Genomic DNA, 19,146 nt, shown 5'->3' on the forward strand with positions numbered 1-19,146 from the left:
CCATGTAGCCCAGGCTATTCTCAAACTCCTGACCAAAAGTGATCTACCCCGCTCAGCCTCCTGAAGTGCTGGGATTATAGGTGTGAGCCACCACGCCCGGCTTGCTTGCTTTCATTGACCTCAACATTCCTTCTCACGTCTTTTGTTTTCCTAGACGTGTGTCTATTTGTATTGCTCGGTTCTTCCTCTGCTTTTCCCATAACCTTTTTTCCTGGCAGGTATTTTTCTACTGTTTTGCTTTGTTTTGTTTTGTGGTTTTTGTCAGCTGTTCTTTCTCCTGCTTGGCATTCCTCTCTCATTTTCCTTTTTAGCTCTCTTTCTTCTATTCTTCACCCCCCCATCCTTCTTTCTCCCCTTCTTCAAGGTTTACTAATGGCAAACTGTCACTGGAAATCTGTTACAGGATTAAACTATTTCTCCAATATGTAATTGAATGTACCCAGAATCTGCTGTTATTACTGTCTTACAGGTTATAACACTTTCCCCCAGAATAGAATAAAAGCTCCTGGATGACATTTATAGTGGTGAAAGGTAGTTTATTTGGGCTGGACTTGATATTTTAGGATCAATATTTCTGATCATTCTTTTCTCAAAATCTTAATTTCACTGTGTTACTCTGTGGCCATTTTCTATGTTCTTTTCTATAATACCAACAGGCAGTGGATAAATAGGAATATTTATGTAATTTTAACTTTTATTTATTATTAAGGTATTTTATACAGTACAGTTTCCCTATTTTAAGGGTATGGCCTGAGGAATTTTGGCTATTCAATTGTTTAGTCACTACCACTGTCAAAATATATAACAGTTCCCTCGTCTTAAAAAGTCACCAAGTCACCTTCTCCCTTTACCACATACCTGCTTTTTGTCATTGTGGTTTTGCCTTTGTGCAAACAGAAACGGACTGCAGAGTCATATGGTAAGTGTACCTTTAATATTACAAGAAGTTGCCATACTGCTTTCCTAAGTATCTGTATGATTTGGCATTTTTACTAGCAATATATGAGAGATCTACTTGCTCCACATCCTTTCTAGCACTTGGTATCATGAGCCTTTCTAACTGTAGCCAGACTAGTAGTGTGTAGTGATATCTCACTGGGATTTCAATTCACATTTCCTGAATAACTAGTAATGTTGGACTTCCTTTCATGTACTTACTGCCCATTTGTATACCTTCTTATGCACAGTGTCTGTTCAAATCTTTTACTCATTTTTAGATTGTTTTCTTGAATTATAAGAGTTCTTTATATATTGTAGATACAAGCTATTTGTTGGACATATTATTGCAAAGATATTCTCCTAGTATGTTCCCTATATTTTTGTTTACTTAACTGCGTTTTTTTCAAATATAAGATTTTTCATTTTGATAAACTCATTTTATCATTCTTTTATAATTTGTGCTTAATAAATTTAATATCACAAATATTTTTTCCTGTTTTCTTCTAACATTTTAGCTCTTATGTTGAGATTCATAGTTCGTATAATTTCTGAATGTAGTATGAGGTTCTTTTGTTTTTTTTCCATGCAGATGTCCAGCTGATCCAGAACCATTTGTGGAAGTCTCTGCCTTCCCTCATCGTATTTCCTTGATGTCTTTGTCAAAAATGTGTTAGTATGGTGAATTACATTAATGGCCTTGCATTCCTGGGATAAACCCCACTTGGTCATAATATATTGTCCTAATTATATATTATTTCATTCAATGTATTAATATTTTGTAAATAATTTGTTTGTTTAATTTCCTTCAAGCCAGGAAATTCATAGATCTCTTGACTTTTCCCAATTTATCAGAAGTGAAATTCTGTATTTCTGCTATCTAATATTAGTGTTTTCCAGATTTGGGAGTAAAGTCAAATCCTTGAATAGTTATTTTCTAAACCATCCTCTGAAGTTTGGAGGAACAAATATATTTATCTCCAAAAGGCTTAATTTTCTGCTAGTCTGCAAATTATCCCCGGGAAGACGTGGCTCAGGTTGGTTCATAGGCACTTTTAAGAAACTGACACGTGTCTAGATGTGAGACCAAATAAGTTAGCAATGGCTTTTGCCCTCAGGAAGCTTGTGTCCTTCTCTTGCTTGCTACTAGATTGTTTCTGTTTCCTTGTTAACCACTCTGAGTACACATTCCAGCTCTTACCACTTCCAGCCTCTGGCAATCAGAGCTCTTAAGAGTCAATATATTTGTGTCCTGTTTAGATGGCGATGATATGGATTTCAAATAAATGTGTTTCTATATTCGTAACATGGTTCATCAGAAATTTAATCAAATTTCTTTGTTTCCTATGTGTTTCTTCAATTAAACAACGTGGGCTGTGTGCTTTAATGTGGTTAGAAAAAACAATTCTTTCTCTGCTGTCTCACATGGTAATCTTATTTGCTTCTGATGATTGGGGCAGATGAAGTAATCACTTTGCAGCATTTGATAAATACATTACCTTGACTGGGAGAAGCAACAAGAGACTCGAAAGCCTTGTTCCCTGGTGAAATAAAATCAGGTTATTGTCCTCATAAACCATTTCTCTTCCTTAGGTTTCTGAGCAGGAGTCATTGCTGCTGTGATAAGCATGTGTACTCTCTCTAGAACTAATGAAACTGTTGGCAGTTGAAAATAAAGGTCATTGTTTTTGACAAAATGGAAAATGGGATTTGGGATTCAAATGATTTAGATATTTTTATGCTACAAAAATTGATGGTATGTGGAAAAACAGTCATACCTTTTCTTCTTTGATGGGAGCAGTGTGTATCTTCATATTCCATTATTTCACAGCATGCTGTGGAACTTCAACTTTTTCACTCCCTGTGTTCTTCCATGACTAACCCAGACTGCAGCTCAGCGTGAGAGGCTGTGGCCAGCCCAGCTGTAGCTGCTCCAGGGGAAGTGTTCTGTGTGCTCTGGGAGCCCAGGACATTTTGTTAAATGATTTAAACATGAAACAGCTGAAACCACTTGACTTGGGTGTGTGTGTGTGTGTGTGTTTGTGTGTGTGTGTGTGTGTGTGTGTGTGTAGGGCCGGGGTGGCTTCTAAACAACAAAACTTTCTTTCTCACAGTTCTGGAGATTGGTAAGTCCATGACCCAATGTGCAAGCAGATTTAGTGTCTGCTGAGAGCCCATTTTCTGATTCAAAGGCAGCTTCTTCCCCCTGTATCCTCACTGGGTGGAAGGGCACTTGACTTTCATTAACGGAATCTCCGAAGTGAAAATAATGAAAGTAAAAATGTGAAGGACACTCTACAGTCTACAATAATATAGTAACAACATGTATTTTTTCAGATGAGTTTAAAATGCCAGGAATTATATGCATTGTGACCTATTGTATGAAAATATTGTATCTCCACTCCTTAAACATACAGTCGAAAGACAAAAGGGATAAATATGTGTAATAATAAATTCATTCTATCCACAAAAGGCAGCTCTTTAATGCACTAATGATAATTCAGTGGTGTTAAAATGGAATTACAGAAAGAATTAAGTACCAAAATGGAACCCAGCTCTTACCCAGTCATCCTTTGATTATACTCTTAAGGAAACGTTAGAGAGAATAAATTGGAGTGTCACCAATCCAGAAGATCAAATGGTATTGATTGTATTTTAAAGTATTAACTATAGGTTTTGATCATCTTAGTTTCATTTTTTGGATTATTAACCTGTCCTATAGAAATATAATACTTGCTGGGCGCGGTGGCTCAAACCTGTAATCCCAGCACTTTGGGAGGCCGAGGCGGGTGGATGACGAGGTCAAGAGATCGGGACCATCCTGGTCAACATGGTGAAACCCCGTCCCTACTAAAAATACAAAACATTAGCTGGGCATGGTGGCATGTGCCTGTAATCCCAGCAACTCAGGAGGCTGAGGAGAATTGCTTGAACCCAGGAGGCGGAGGTTGCAGTGAGCCAAGATCGCGCCATTGCACTCCAGCCTGGGTAACAAGAGCGAAACTCCATCTCAAAGAAAAAAAAAGAAATATAATACTTTATAATAAGACAAATTAGAAGATTATACTGGTAGTTTGAGATCTAATATTCCTTTGATTCTCCATTTTTCTTGAGAATCAGAAATCAGCTCTTGATTATCCCCAGGGATGAAGGGAAACTGGGTTGGACCGTCCAAAGCAATCAGTAATTCTGAAATCAATTGCATTTGCCCAGGGGATGCAATAAAAGAACTCAACTGAAGTATATCTCAGGAAGTCTGTATATACACTCAAAACTCCTGGGCCTGACTTTGACTTTGGGCTTATCCCATTTTTCTCTGGTGGCCGATGAGCTAGAACTGTATTGAAGAGAAAGTTAGATTCTTTTCCTTAACCATATCATGAACATGACTTGCTTATTGAATTCTTTCTCCAGTCATGGTAAACATTGCCCTAATTTGTCTGTGTTGTTCAACTCACACCCATGCTGTTGAGTTAAAGAACGAATGTATGGACTACCTGCCCAGGAAAGGCAAGGGAATCACTTCATATCAAGTGGTTAGTCATGGGTAGAAGTAGAAATACTCCCTTACCAATAGTGGGGCCTGATTTTCACTTAGTTGCTTCTTCTATCAGTCTGTATTCCTTAACTGAGGTTCTAATACTTGCCTTGCCAATGTTGAATATTTTAGTGAAATTTAAATGAGATAATCCATGTAATTTTTTAAAAATTTAAGCATTATAAAAATCACGACACATAAAGTATTTTATTTTCTTTTTGAGATAAGGGGTTCTCTATTTTTAGGCAAAAGGTACTGCATGAGTTAAATGCCCATCATGATATACTTCAAGTCTATTCATAATAGAAATACTGCATAAGCTGAAAATTTATATAGCTCCATTCATGCTTTTTAATTTGCCAGATGATATCTTTTATTCTCTTGCTCTAATGTAAATTTAATGAAATATTGCTTAGATATTTTATTTGAATAAACTAGGCTTGTTTTAAGCCATAACTGCCATACCATCACTTAAATGTAGTTCTTCAAATAAAGCCAGTGAAAATGTATTCTATTAGATGGAAGAACAACCCAACTCTGAGGGTAAGACCAAAAAAAGAATAGTCTTGTGTGTTCTTCTGCCTGGTATATGCAGGTGAGTGAAGTCAGCAGGCTTCTCTTTATGCCAAGTGTTCATAAAAAGCTTTTGAAAGGTCAGGATTGTAGGGAGGCCTCTTTGTTCCTGGCATTTCAGTTTTTCCCAGGCTGCCTCTGGCGCAAGTAGCAATAAGGTCACACTCTCTGGGGGAAGGAAACTGAGACAGATGGGCAAAACCAGAAGATGGTACAGAACTAAAGAGAACAGCGCCAGCTAAGCAAGAGGAGGCCATTATGAAAGGAAAAGGACTAGGATGCCCTGTTTTTAAATGGAGTGTCTGTCCCAATAATACTATCAATGGAGATGTCTGTTTTTCACATCTAAATTTATGCATTGGCCATTATTCTTGCGACTCTTCCTTTAGCTTGAATTACAGTCTTCAGCATCTTAACTGCGGCGTTTGAATGAGGCAGCAGAGAGGAACGTGTGTGAGATGCCCAGTGTCATCGTAATGAGCCTAGCAGAGCCCTGCACAAAGTCATCCTGTCACCCCACACTCCGATAGACATGTGAGACTGCACTGGGATCTGTTAGGAAAGGGAGAAGCATCTCCCTACTGCTCCACTCTACATTTTAAAGGAATTATTATAATACAGTATAGGCAATTGTGATTTTATATTTGCATTCACCAAAATGTGTGACCACCCACCCCCCTTCTCTTCTCTAAGTTGAAGGCAGTATTTCTGAATTTCGTGATTTTGTATCAAAACCTGGGCTAGCTGGCTTAGTATGTAAGAATTTCTCTTTGAACGGCAAACATTTCAGATATTCAGTTCTTTTATTACTCCATAATCTGGACTGGCTGCAGATTCTTTTTCAGTGCAGTTTGCTGTGTTGATTTTCTTTTTCTGTGAAGCCTTGTCTGGATTAAACCTGTGTCCTGTGGATTGCTTCATTTCCCCCTGCAGCCCAGTGGGGAGTGGGACCAGCTGGTGTAATTCTGTTGACCTCATTTAAACTCTCTGGTATATACTCTGTCTCTCTTTCTTTCTTTTTTTATTTTTACTTTTTTACCTTGATATAGCTGTACATAACAAATTTTCTGTAGAAAGTTTTTGTTTCTGTAAAGTATAGGGTTCCTCTTGGGGCTTCATGAAGATCATGTTCATTCAGTTCATGGCCCTGGTCCAAAAATATTTTTTAAACTCATCTGTTCTCAAAAGAGCAACACATACGGACATGCACGTGTGGGCACACACACACACATTTCCTGTAGTTTTACACTTGCGTTTTCTATAGTTTTATTACTATGCTTAGATAGGATTTTTCTCATAATATTTAACTGGAATTACAGGGATATACTTGAATCTTTAGATCTTTAGGAATATTAGCAAAGGGTGTAACTTGGTAACACTTTAAAAAGGACCAGGAAAAGAGAATCTATTTGGTTCAGTCTACTTTATGAGACTTATTAAAAAGAAAATATTAACAGTAGAGACATATGCTGATGGGACATGTAAGGAATTAAACTATCATTATAAGGCCATGCTTTGTTATAAACAGCTTTTATGTACTTTCTAAATGTACTGCTTTAATCTTCTGAATAACACACATTTGAGTTCAAAACAAGCTCATTTAATAGCTTACAATAGTGCAAGTTTGGTTTCGTGGTTTTTGTGAAACAGTTTTCTTTCTTTGGCTAGGTTATGTAATAGGTTGACTCTGGGTCAATTGTTTCTCAGAAAAGGTTATCAATGATTATAAAACCTGATCTTCCTAAATCACAAAACATATCCCAGCTTGGAAATCAATTTACTTGTATGAAAATTATAATGCCAGTTGATGTTTTTCCGTTATCTGTTATTAATCACCCAATATCTTAGTTGCTGCAGAATAAAACAAAAGTTCAGGTTTTTTTGTTTCTACCAGAAATATGAACAAACTTCATAATATCTTCCGTTGACTATGTAAATGATTTTTAATCACACCTCTTTCTCTTTCTAAATAAATAAACAAACAGTGGATCTCATGACTGGGAGAGTAACTGGACAAGTTTCATTTTAGCTTCAGTGCACATTTCCTGGGCGCTCATAAGCCAGCAACTGGTATTTACAATCCAGCTGTCCTCCAGAGAGTAGAAATAAAATATTACCTAGTATTATTGTGAGTTGGAATAAAACTCTTCATGGTAAATTTGTGATAATTGAAGGTCCTAATCTTTTAAATAGAAGCTTTTGTTTTATTATTTTGACTTCTATTGTGACATTAATCACATTTTTCTTTCCAGGTCAGGGTCCCTACTGCTCAGTTACTGTATGTTTATAGTCTAGTTTAATTTTATAATTGAGCTAAGTAAAATACTGTATGGGAAAATTATACAGATCACAAAATGTCCCATAATAATATTAGCTGGAGCCATATGAAATGGCTGATATTCAACTGTTCTTGACCTACAGTAACGGTATTCTCTTAGTTCAGACCTCTACCAAAACCTCACTATTTAATGGTTCAAATCAAGAAGCCACCCACTTAGTACACCTGGATGTACTAGCAGCACCCACTGAGTGCAGGCAAAACTTGCTTGAAGTTCTTAGAATCTAAGCACAGATAGATAGAGATACAGGTATCTCTTTACATAGCTGTATCTAGGTAGATATCTCACACCTCTCCCACACACACATACATATTCATATTGTTTTAAGCCTTTTAATTGGGTAGCTTCTAAAATGGATTAGTACTTTTATAACTCATTAAACTGACCAAACCGAACAAAATAGGAACTTTCCAAATGAATCAGACATCAGAATGGACGTCAACTCTTCTACCATGAATGTAATACCACGATGCCAGTGAAACCAATTGAGTTATATTAGTTCTTACTGCAGTATCCCCAGAATATTGTGCTTTTTAAGCTTTGGTCAGTTTTAACAGATTTTCTATTTTGTCTACTATTGTATCTCTGCTCTCATAGGATCTATTACAAGTCCTAACCCCATTTGTTTATGGCTTCTAACATTCTTTGGATTTAGAAAACAGGTCACTAAATTTGTAATATATTTTAGGTGAAGCATAAAAGCAAATATTCTATGAAACTGATGGTGTATGGGTTTCTTCTCCAAGGGAGAGCAAAGAGTTTTATGGCTTGACTTTTGTGACTTGACTAATTGATTCTCAGTTGTGTTCCAAATACATAAGATTGCCAGATAAGTATTTGTGGATAAATGAAATGTTATAGGAGGAAGCCAGGGAGGGTAAATCTGATGGAAAGCTGGTAGAAATTTGCTAACTATTCTCTTAGTTTGAAATGCCTTTTTCATTATTTTTATTTTTTGTTACTTTCAGAATCATTGAACCCTTAACCATTGACTTTGGATGGACGTGGCAACTTTTAAATCTTTAGGTTGAGTTGATAGCACTCAGTTTTTAGTGTGGTCTCCAGGGGTATCCACAATAATGAAATCTTAGTTCCTTGGATGATTTGCTCAATCTGTATATGTTTCTTATGTTCTGTCTTAAAAAACAGTTCCATCGTATGAATTAAAGGTAAGGAAGCCTGTGGCATAAATTTAAGCTCATTTTAAATCCTAAACTTTAAATTAAATATTAGCTGTTTCACAGTTACAATATTTTTCAAATGGCAAAATTGCAAATCTGCTTCTGTAAATAATATTGTGGGAAAATCACAACAATTGCAATGTTGGAAAATACTTTTCCTATCAATACTACTTTTTCATATTTTTTCATTTCATATCCATTCACACCCTTGACCAAAACAAATTAGGACATTTTTTATTATAACGCTAACCCTTTATAACTGTATAAGTAAAAATTACTTTATTTAATTTGTCAGGTTTAGAATTAGGTGTTACTGTCTTTGGTTTGCCATTTAAGTACATTTTACACATGTGTTTAGTGCATATTTCAAGTAACAGTTGTGAAATGTAGTAAGGAATATCACTGGTCTTTCAGAGCAGATGATCAATTCACAGTCGATGTGGACATCTGTATCTGTGAGCCCTGGTGGCCCATGCAGTAGAGATGCGGTGGAAAAGCTTCCCCACTTTGTGAGGCAGTTAGCGCCTCCCTTGCCCTATTAAAGCTGCAGACTAGGAATAAGTTTCCATTTTTGCATTGACATGGTTGAGGCAGTTTTAGAAGGTCTGACAGGGAAGGGATTATCTTCCCAGATCAGATGACTCTTAATGCATCTGTTCACATTGTTTTGCCAGCTTTCAATTGGCCAGGTTTCCCAGTAAGTTCCTTTCATTGCAAATTTAATCCCCTTTACAAAATAGAATACTACTCTTAGTTTTGTCCTGAAAAAAGCACATAAAATAATTCATTATAGTCTTCCAGTAAATGATTCCTGTTATAGGCATTTTAAATATTTCCAAATGATGTTGGATTAATATCAGTAAATTAGAAGTGTATTTCACCAGTATGAATTTAGAGTTCTCTCATGAATGATGGTTTGGACAACCAAAAATTCTGTTAAGAAGAATTATAGCCATGTGATTTCTGTTAATGAGGCTTTTCTGTATTTAAATCTAGAACTACCACCAAACCTAATCATAGCAATTTTGTATATTAAGTTGTACATCGTTTACAGAAAATGAAAGTAGAATGGGAATGATGAATTTCTATTGTGCCTAATGTCTGCTCTTACTTTTCCTGATTACATGATTTAGCCAATGCACCCGATTCTTTAGGTAACCTTGTTTCCACCTCTTTCAAGTGTCTTTCTCTATTTTGCAAACTTCACCACTTTCCTACCTAATGAATAAATACCCGTGAGGCAGTACAGACAAAGCTCCTACATAGAAGCAGGTCATGTTCCATAATGTATTTGTTTGGACCTATGACATGTAGGATCTGAGGCCGACAGACAAGAGCGTACTTAACACAAAATGTACACTGAATAACAGTGCTATCGAACTGAGTCATCTTGGAGAACATTATTTCTATGAAAAGTGAGGCTTCCAAAAATTTAAATGCAAGCAACAAATCTGCTCTTACTGAAACTCTTTAGCTTTGAGATCTGTGCCTTATCACCACCCCTGAGAAGTGGGAAGAGACTCCCACAGTTCTGAATGTGTGATTGATTTGAGTTGGTGCCTGGCTACAATGAAGGAGATTAGGAGTTTGGGAAGAGGGGAGCACAGATATTCTGGGTCAAGGAGTTAGAGTGAAGATGGGAGGACTATGTGAAGGGTCTGGACTGATGAAAAAGGAATGGAAGAACATCCCACATGAATTCCCTCCTTTTTTCTTATAATTTCCCCTGATCTTTTCTGTTTCTCACCTTCTAGACTTTTCAAAATTATCAATAATTTATGGAGGTAGAGAACAGCAATGGCCCAAATACTATACTAGATCGAGGATGTAACTCCCTCTTCTCACGTCCTTCCCTGTTCCTCTCTTGCTCTGTGAGAACTCAACCCTTGAGTGACCTTGGTGCCATTGGGTGAGGCTGAGTCCTGGGTGCGGAGTATACTCCTTGTGTTGTTTAAGAGGACTGAAGTCCAGTGCAACAGGTGAGGGAAAGAGGATTCTTCTTTCAGGCTCTCTGGGCTTACAGATCTTATTGGTTAGATTACTGCTTTTCATCTAGGACACACAGTATCTTTCATGGAGTACTCTCCAACTCAAGAATTCAAGACCTGATCTTACCTATGGGGTGGAGTTTAATGAGTCTGATGAAAAATTGGCAATTTGACCAGGATCTTCTAAAAGACTTGATTCCTAAGTTAGATACATCAATTAAAAAAAAAAAAAGGTGTAGCGAAGTATAGGCATTATGAACAGCAAGAGAAAGTTTAAAAAGGTTATAAAATTTTCCCTTATAATTTCATCTGTTTTGGGATACTCAAGAGAGTCGGCACTGTACTAAATGAGGCACACTCAAAATCAGTGCATACTGATCTGTTTGTGGTTCATAAGTGTGATGATGAGTTTTACCATAATGTGTGACATGTGCCTCCTTTAGCCTTATTAGAATGTTGGCACATTACCCATCTGATATGAAAAAAAAAATCAGTATATATTTAACTCTGTGTTCCTATGCAAGGCTGACTTAAATTTGTGGTTTGAAAGGATTTGGGCTCTGATTTGTTCATTTAATAGTCTGTGGCTAATTAACTGAGTTGGTTAGAATTCAGCTCTGGAGAGCTTAAAGTCAAGGGCTCAATTTCCCTGTGGACCAGTTTATCTTTTCTGTTTCATGGTCATTGATTATGCTCCTATTCCCTATTCAGGTGACTTGCAAAGTTATATTATTATTATGAGGGATTGGATATGGACAAATTAAAACAAAACCTTTACAAGAACAAATTTATTGTATATAGTTGACGAGTCAAAATGGCATGCCACTTAGTATGGTGAAGTTTGGCGTTGGATCGGACCTAGGTGAAAATACCACTTTGCCACTTAACTAGAGCACTTTGGGCAATATGGTTTACTTTCCTAAATGTTAATTTCTCTACCTACAAAATGAAGATGATGTCAGCCTCATAGGGAAGCTATGAGGATCACTGAGATCCTCAGATACAATGTTGGCTGTGGTACACGACTGGGACATGATCTTTATTTACACTGGCCTAGTTCTCTCAGGGTATACTGTCCCACGCTGAATGTCCTAGGGCCTCTGCTAACTCTGTGCTCTGCCAGTGGTATCTGTTAAACTCCTGCACCCACCGTAGTTCATCAATAGCTGTCTCCAGCTATACATCAGGAGAGCTTGAGAGCTTGCCTATGAGGACAATTTGTTCCATGGTTTATCTTATTTCATAGCACCTTTCAACTAAATGGTTCTGAGTGGTAGGAATTACAGTACACAAGGAGAGGATGGGAGTGTCATAGAAATGTACACAAAAGATAAGTAGGCCTACTCTGTTGGAGGAGATTACATAGATGGACTTCAGGCTGTATCTGAATCTTAAGATTTCTTCCACTTTATCAGGACCTTCCAATGAGTTCTCGTCCTAAAGTCATTTTCAAGTTTGTGCTCCTAACTACTCCGTTCATTTCCTCATTTGTAAATTTGTTCATCTCCCAGGAGAGGATTGAAACTAATAGGTATCATAAAGAAGACTTGGCATACAAATTATAAATAAGATCAATAAAAATATGATGGAACGATGCTTTTAAATTCTCCTTCTAAGATTATTAGCTTTTTTTGTGGAGAGAAAAATGCAAATGTGATGCTAATTATGAAGATCCATCTGTTGTACTTAAAGTACCACAGGAAAAAAAGCCTAAATTTAAAGCTCTTCTGTAGTACTTTGCAATCTTTGAAGACTCACTTTGGAGAGGTTGTTTCCATTTCAAACGAACTTTGATATCCTCTAAGGTAGGATGTCTACTTGAAAGACTCTGCGATGCTATTTGACGAGGCCAGTTTACTCTGATGTACCACTCTTGTTTGTTTTATTCTGCTCTACCAAATATGTACTTAATGGGCAATCGAATAATTATTTGGAAAGAACTGTTAAGTAAATTATGAGAAGAAAACATCAGGTGACTACCAACCCCTGAGTACTTACTCAGCTCAGAATTTGTTTCTTTTAATGCCTGTCCTGGGCAAGGATTCTAAAAAGTACTTTAATAAATGTTTATTGAAATCTGTTCTATACTCAGTCTTAGACTGAGCATTCACTTAGTAATTTGGGTCAGGTCCAATTTAGGAGTAGGGTGAGAAATTCATCTGACCTCTCTCATTGTGTGTTTTTTAACTTGTAAAACTGGAAAATTTACTTTCAATAAATCTTCACAAAGTCCTCTGTTAAAGAACCTAAGTATCGTTAAAGCCCCAAATCCATGTTCTTTCCGTTGGGTGATGTGATGTCGTATGGTATAGAGATAGAGATTTATAAGTTATCATGGTAAAGGGACTTAGTCCATGTCATGCTGCTATAATAAAGTATCATAGAATGGGTGATTTATAAACTATAGAAGTTAACTGGGCTTATAGTTTTGGAGGTTGGGAAGTTCAAGAGCAAGGAGATGTGTCCTGTGAGGACTTTCTTGCTGCATCACAATAAGGCTGAAAGCATCATGTGGTGACAGTGTGCACAAGAGATAGCAAGAGAGGACTGAACCCACTCCTGTGATAATGACAAACTCACTCCTGAGGTGATGATGCCTATTAATAAGGGCAGCCCTGCTTCTGTGGCCTTTCTGGGCTCAGTCCACCAAGCAGCTCTCACAGGTTAAAGTCTTAGGCTGCTGTTTTTCCAGGCTGGAGTTGGACATTGGTGACTCTGTGGTTGGTGGTCTCAGGGTCCACACCACTCCATAGCTCCACTAGGCATTGCTCTAGCAGGGACTCTCTGCAGTGACTACCCCTGTGACAAGTCTTTGCCTGGCCCCCAGGCTGTCTGTAACGTCCTTTGAAACCTAGATGGAGGCAACCATGGCCCCACAGCGCTTGCATTCTGTGTGCCTTCAGAAATAGCACCATATGGATATTACCAAGATTTATAGCTTGTACCTTGTGGAGTGGCAGGTCAAGCTACACCTCAGCTCACCTGAACCATGCCCAGGGCAACTGAGGGGTGCTGTACCAGAATTCCAGGAGTAGAGTCCCAAGGCAGTGTAGGGCAGTGAATGTTGAGGTCATGTAGGTGCCTCTCTGGAAACCTTGCCCTTGAGATACTAGCTTGCCTTGGAGATCTTTGAAATGCCTATTGTCCTGTAGTCTTGATGAGTAGAACCTGGCTTCCTTCTATCCATATGAATCTCCTTAGCAAATGTCTCTTGGCCATACCTTAGTATTCTCTCCTAAAGAATAAAAACAAACTTTTTAATTATTTACATGGTCAGGCTGATAGTTTTCCAAATCTTTCCATTCTGCTTTCCTTTAATTATAAATTCCACTTTTACATCATTTCTCTCTTCCTTCATTTTACTGTAAGTATCTAAAAGAAGCCATGCAGCAGCTTGAACAGTTTGTTGCTTAGATATATTTCTTCTGCCAGATATCCTACTTCTTCAGTCTTAAGTTCTGCCTTCCACGATGTTCTAGGACATGGACATCATTCCATGAAGTTCTTTACAACTGTATAACTAAAATAAAGGATGGCCTTTATTCCACTTTCCAATGCTCCTTGACTTATTATGTGGTTATATCTTGATAAACAAAATCTATGTTGAAAATACAGTAAGTCAAAATACATTTAACATACCTAACTTGCTGAACATCACAGCTCAGCCTAGCTACCTTAAACATGCTCAGAATGCTCACATTAGCCTATAAGCAAAAGCCTATTGTATAATCAAGTGTGGAATAGCTCATGCAATTTATTGAATACTATTTTGAAAGTGAAAAACAAAATGATTGTATAGGTACTGAAAGTACTGTTTCTATTGAATGCATATTACTTTCACACCATCATAAAGTTAAAAAAATTGTTTAAGTTGGGGACCATCTACATCTTGCTTCTCATGTCTGTCTGACACTGTATGAAAATAGCCCTTACACTCTGTATTTCTACCAACATTCTGACCATGACCAGTTAAGTAATCCCCAGGGAGATTTAAGTTCTCCCTACAGCTCTTGTCTTCTTCTGAGCCCTCACCAGTATTGCCATTCTTGATCCATTTACAGCAATCTAGGCTTTTACTAGCCCGAGGCTCCAGATTCTTCTAGCCTGTATGCATTACCTAGTCCTAAAGCTGCTTCCACTTCTCAGGTATTTGTTAAAGCGGCAACCCCATTCTCTGTACCAATTTTCTGTCTTAGTCTGTTTTGTGCTACTATAACAAAACACCAGAGATTTGGGAGTTTATTTAAAAAGTGAAGTTTATTCTGCTCATGATTCTGGGGCTGGGAATTCCAAGACTGAGGGACCGCATCTTGTGAGGGTCTTCTTGCTGTGTCATCCCATGGCAGAAGGCAGGAGGGCAAAAGAGTGCATGAGAGAAAGAGGAAGAAAAGGGGCCAGAGCTCATCCTTTTATCATGAACCCACTCCACAATAACTAACCAACTCCCATGTTAATTAACTCACTCCCACAGTAACACCATTAATGCATTTATGAGGGCAGAATTCTTACAAACCTACTCACCTCTTAAAGGTCTCACTTCTAAACACGATTGCCTTGGGGATTCAGTTTCTTTCTTTCTTTCTTTCTTTTTTTAAGGAAAAAGCAAAATATTTAATCCCTTAGTTATTGTTATCCATCATAGTGATATAGGACTTAAGAAGGAATCACTTAGGCAGATAATGAGGGTACTGGAATCCTCAGTAAGGTTTTCCCTTTTAATGAAAAGTGGTCCCCAAATCATCTTCTAACAAAAAGCAGCCTGTGAAATCAGTTTCTAACACATAAACTTTGGAGGATGCATTGAAGCCACAGCAGGGACTAATGGAAGACACTAGATATTTCCAACTCTCTGAAAAAGGAGAGAAAGAGAGAGAGAGAGAGAATAAGAGAGAGAGACAGAGAGGGAGAAACAAGCTTTCAGTTAGCTCAGGAACTGAGGCATGAGGGCCAGCTCTGATTGAGGACAGTATTTGAAATGAGCCCCTGAGTTGTTCTTACCATAAAAGCCAGGGATGGAGCTTTAAGGAGATGGTTCTCAATGGCGCCAAATGATGCATAGAAGTCCAAAAGAGTGAGAACAAAGACAAGGCAAAAATTCACAGTACAAGGGAAAAAAATAGAATTACAGAGCCCAAAGAACTTCTGAGCTCTCTATTAATATAGTACACTTACTAGAGAACTAAGATCAAGAAAGATAAAGACACTCAGGCAGAGCTACACAGCTCATCAGCAGTCGTACCCAGATTGGTTCTGTCTCCTGATTCCCAGCCTACATCGTCTCCTCTCATGCCTTCCTTTCCCTTTTAGCTAGTCAGCGCCCATACAGACCCTTAGCACTTTTCAAAGTTTTGATTTTAGTGACATTTTAAATGTGAACATGAATCTCACCAGAAAGTTTCTCCACACATGGAAACTTATTTGGGGCAATATAAGTGTTAAACATATTTTTCTTAAGGGTTGCTCAAGAGCTTCTTATATTGAAAAACTTACATGTCGTCTCATAATAGCTAAAAACATATACCCTGATAAGTAGTAAAGGGAATCTGTGATATGACATTTGTAACAATTTAACAGAATACTTATTGATATATTCAGATTTTTCAATTATCTAATATATATATATATATTTTTTTAAAGACTTAGTTTATTTCCCATGATCATAGAAGACTATTTAATATGTAGAGACACCTGTAGAAGTTTTAGCTGGCTGGTCGCAGTGGCTCACACCTGTACTCCCAGCACTTTGGAAGGCTAAGGAGGGCTGATCACCTAAGGTCAGGGGTTCAAGACTAGGCTGGCCAACGTGGTGAAACTCTGTCTCCACTAAAAATACAAAATTAGTCAGGTGTGGTGGCATATGCCTGTAATCCCAGCTACTCAAGAGGCTGAGGCAGGAGAATCACTTGAACTTGGGAAGCAGAGGTTGCAGTGAGCTGAGGCCGTGCCATTGCACTCCAACCCCAGGCAAGAAGAGTGAAACTCTGTCTCAAAAAAAGAGAAAAATTTTAGAACTTTTAAAGGTTAGAAGTTTTTTGTTTTTGTTTTTGGTTTTTTTTTATTTTTTTTAAAAAGTTTTATCCCAGGTGCAGTGCAGTGGCTTACAGCTTTAACCTTAGCTCTTTGGGAAGCTGACTCAGTCAGATTGCTTGAGCCTGGGAGTTCGAGACCAGACTGGGACACATGCTGAAATCCCATCTCTACGAAAAATATAGTAATAAGCTGGGCATGGTGGCATGTGCCTGTAGTCCTGGCTACTTGGGAGGCTGAGGTGGGAGGATCACTTGAGCCCAGGAGGTCAAGGCTGAAGAGGGCCATAATCATCCCTCTGCACCCCAGCCTGGGTGACAGAGCAAGACCCTGTGTCAAAATAATAATAATAAGTATTTTTTGTTTTCAGGAATTCTGAATTTAATTGATGAGAAAATTGAAGCAATATATCAGGAATGGGGTAGACATTTTCCTCCATTTGCCTCCATGGTGGTCCTATAAATTGCTGCCCCAGCCATATTTTAAATCCATACAGCTAGGGTAGTTGAGGTGTTTTGTTAGGTATTTTTGACTTCCTGATCAATTAATAGCCTAATAAACAATGCATTTAACAAGGCAGGGCCAGGTACTGTGGCTTACACCTGTAATACCAACACTTTGGGAGGCAGAGGCAGAAGGATCACTTGACCCAAGACTTCAAGACCAACCTGAGCAATGTAGAGAGATCCTTTTAATCTTGGCGAAGGCAAATGGGGAGCAAGGCATTTCCCATAGCCAGAGCAAGAGGAAGAGAGGGAGTGGGAAGGTGCTACATACTTTTAAACAACTAGATCTCATGAGAACTCACTAATACAAGAATAGCACCAAGGGAGTTGGTGTTAAATCATTCAGGAGAAACTGCCCCCATGATCCAATCACCTCCCACCAGGCCCCACCACCAACATTGGAGATTACAATTCGAGATGGTATTTTGGCAGGGAGACAGATCCAAACCATGTTTATTGCCGATTATAATGGTATCTAAGGAAAGCAGGATTAAATTGAGAGCTAAAATCTAGAATTAAACCAATAACAATAATACTAATATTATGATTATAAAAGCACAGCAGCTTACATGTTTTGAGCTCTTACCATCTACTAGAGTATGTAAGCCTTTTTCTATTATAATAAATCTGTAAAGTGTCTCACCTTTTGAATGAGGAGAGGTCTAGACAGGTTATAAAATACATCCAGGGATTTAGAGCTGTGGATTTCATCACAGGTCTGTCAGGTTCCAGTGGATTAACTACTGTGCAATCAAGTGGCTAAGTGGACCCAACATGTAGGTCACTCTTAAGATTCACATGCACCTCCCATTGTTGGGGCCATAGCTGTATTTAACAGCTATTGTTAGGCACACACTGGGATGTCGAAGGTTTTTTTTTTTTTTTTTTTTTGAGACGGAGTTTCACTCTTGTTACCCAGGCTGGAGTGCAATGGCACGATCTCGGCTCACTGCAACCTCCGCCTCCTGGGTTCAGGCAATTCTCCTGCCTCAACCTCCTGAGTAGCTGGGATTACAGGCATGTGCCACCATGCCCAGCTAATGTTTTGTATTTTTAGTAGAGACGGGGTTTCACCATGTTGACCAGGATGGTCTCGATCTCTTGACCTTGTGATCCACCCGCCTCGGCCTCCCAAAGTGCTGATTACAGGCTTGAGCCACTGCACCCAGCCAAGAAATAAGGTTTAATTTAGTTTGAAACTCAAAAACCCATTACACCATTACACAAGTCCTTTATCTCAAGATAGCCATCATCTTTCTATGTGCATAGTTCTCATTTTGTCACAGAATACTAAAAAGACGTGCTCAGAGGTTGATTTACTTCTTTATCAAGGATACTCTCAAGTAACATTGACATTTTTTGATTGCAAGTGTAGAGCTGAAGTCTACATGGCCAGGAGTAGTACAGTTTGATGCTACAACCTTGATTCATGCTAAGGTCCATGCAATTTAACCCACCATTTCATTTAGGCCATCAGTGGGGATGTCACCTAAGCAAAAATGGGAAGTAACATTGTAATGTTAACGTGAAAGCAAGTTTAAAAACAATTTAATTTGGTACCAAAATGATTAACACATTTATAGCAATTTGACTACTATATAATATCAAAGGAAAGGTGAAATTGGAATCACTCATGTTGCAAATGCTTGATAGAGAAACCATGTCAGAGCAGAAAGCATGGACTCCAGAGTTAGAATCCTGCTGCCTTCTTTGTATGCTTATTAGCTGTATGACTTTGGACGAGTCATTTAATTTCCCAGATTCTTCATCTGTAAAAAGTCAATAATATATTTTCTTACAAAGATGTTGGAAAGGCAAAACAAGACTATGTGCAGAAAGTGCCGGATACAGTACCCAGCATATAACTAGAAGCTGTTATATGTTTATTAATAACATCCCCAAATCAAGGGCTGAGGCCAACAAATCTCTTACCTAGACCCATACTGCCTCTGAGCATGCAAATCAAAGAATCCATTGGCAGATGTAGTTGCAGAAGGTGGGAAGAAAAATGGGAATACAAAAGCCTAATACAAGAGTCTGTAAGAGTCATCAAAACAG

The 19,146-nt window shown here is 38.1% G+C and overlaps 1 protein-coding gene and 1 non-coding gene across 2 annotated transcripts in view; both read left to right on the forward strand.

Moving 5' to 3' along the window:
* LHFPL6 (LHFPL tetraspan subfamily member 6) overlaps positions 1–19,146 on the forward strand; it is a 256,550-nt gene that overhangs the window by 146,655 nt on the left and 90,749 nt on the right. The gene's annotated exons all lie outside the window — the stretch shown is intronic.
* On the forward strand, positions 10,933–11,033 carry LOC120365855 (small nucleolar RNA U13). Its single transcript, XR_005580698.1, has one exon. It is a non-coding gene; the product is annotated as a small nucleolar RNA U13 (small nucleolar RNA).

This window comes from Saimiri boliviensis, chromosome 16 (genome assembly GCF_048565385.1).
Source record: "Saimiri boliviensis isolate mSaiBol1 chromosome 16, mSaiBol1.pri, whole genome shotgun sequence".
Taxonomy (NCBI): domain Eukaryota; kingdom Metazoa; phylum Chordata; class Mammalia; order Primates; family Cebidae; genus Saimiri; species Saimiri boliviensis.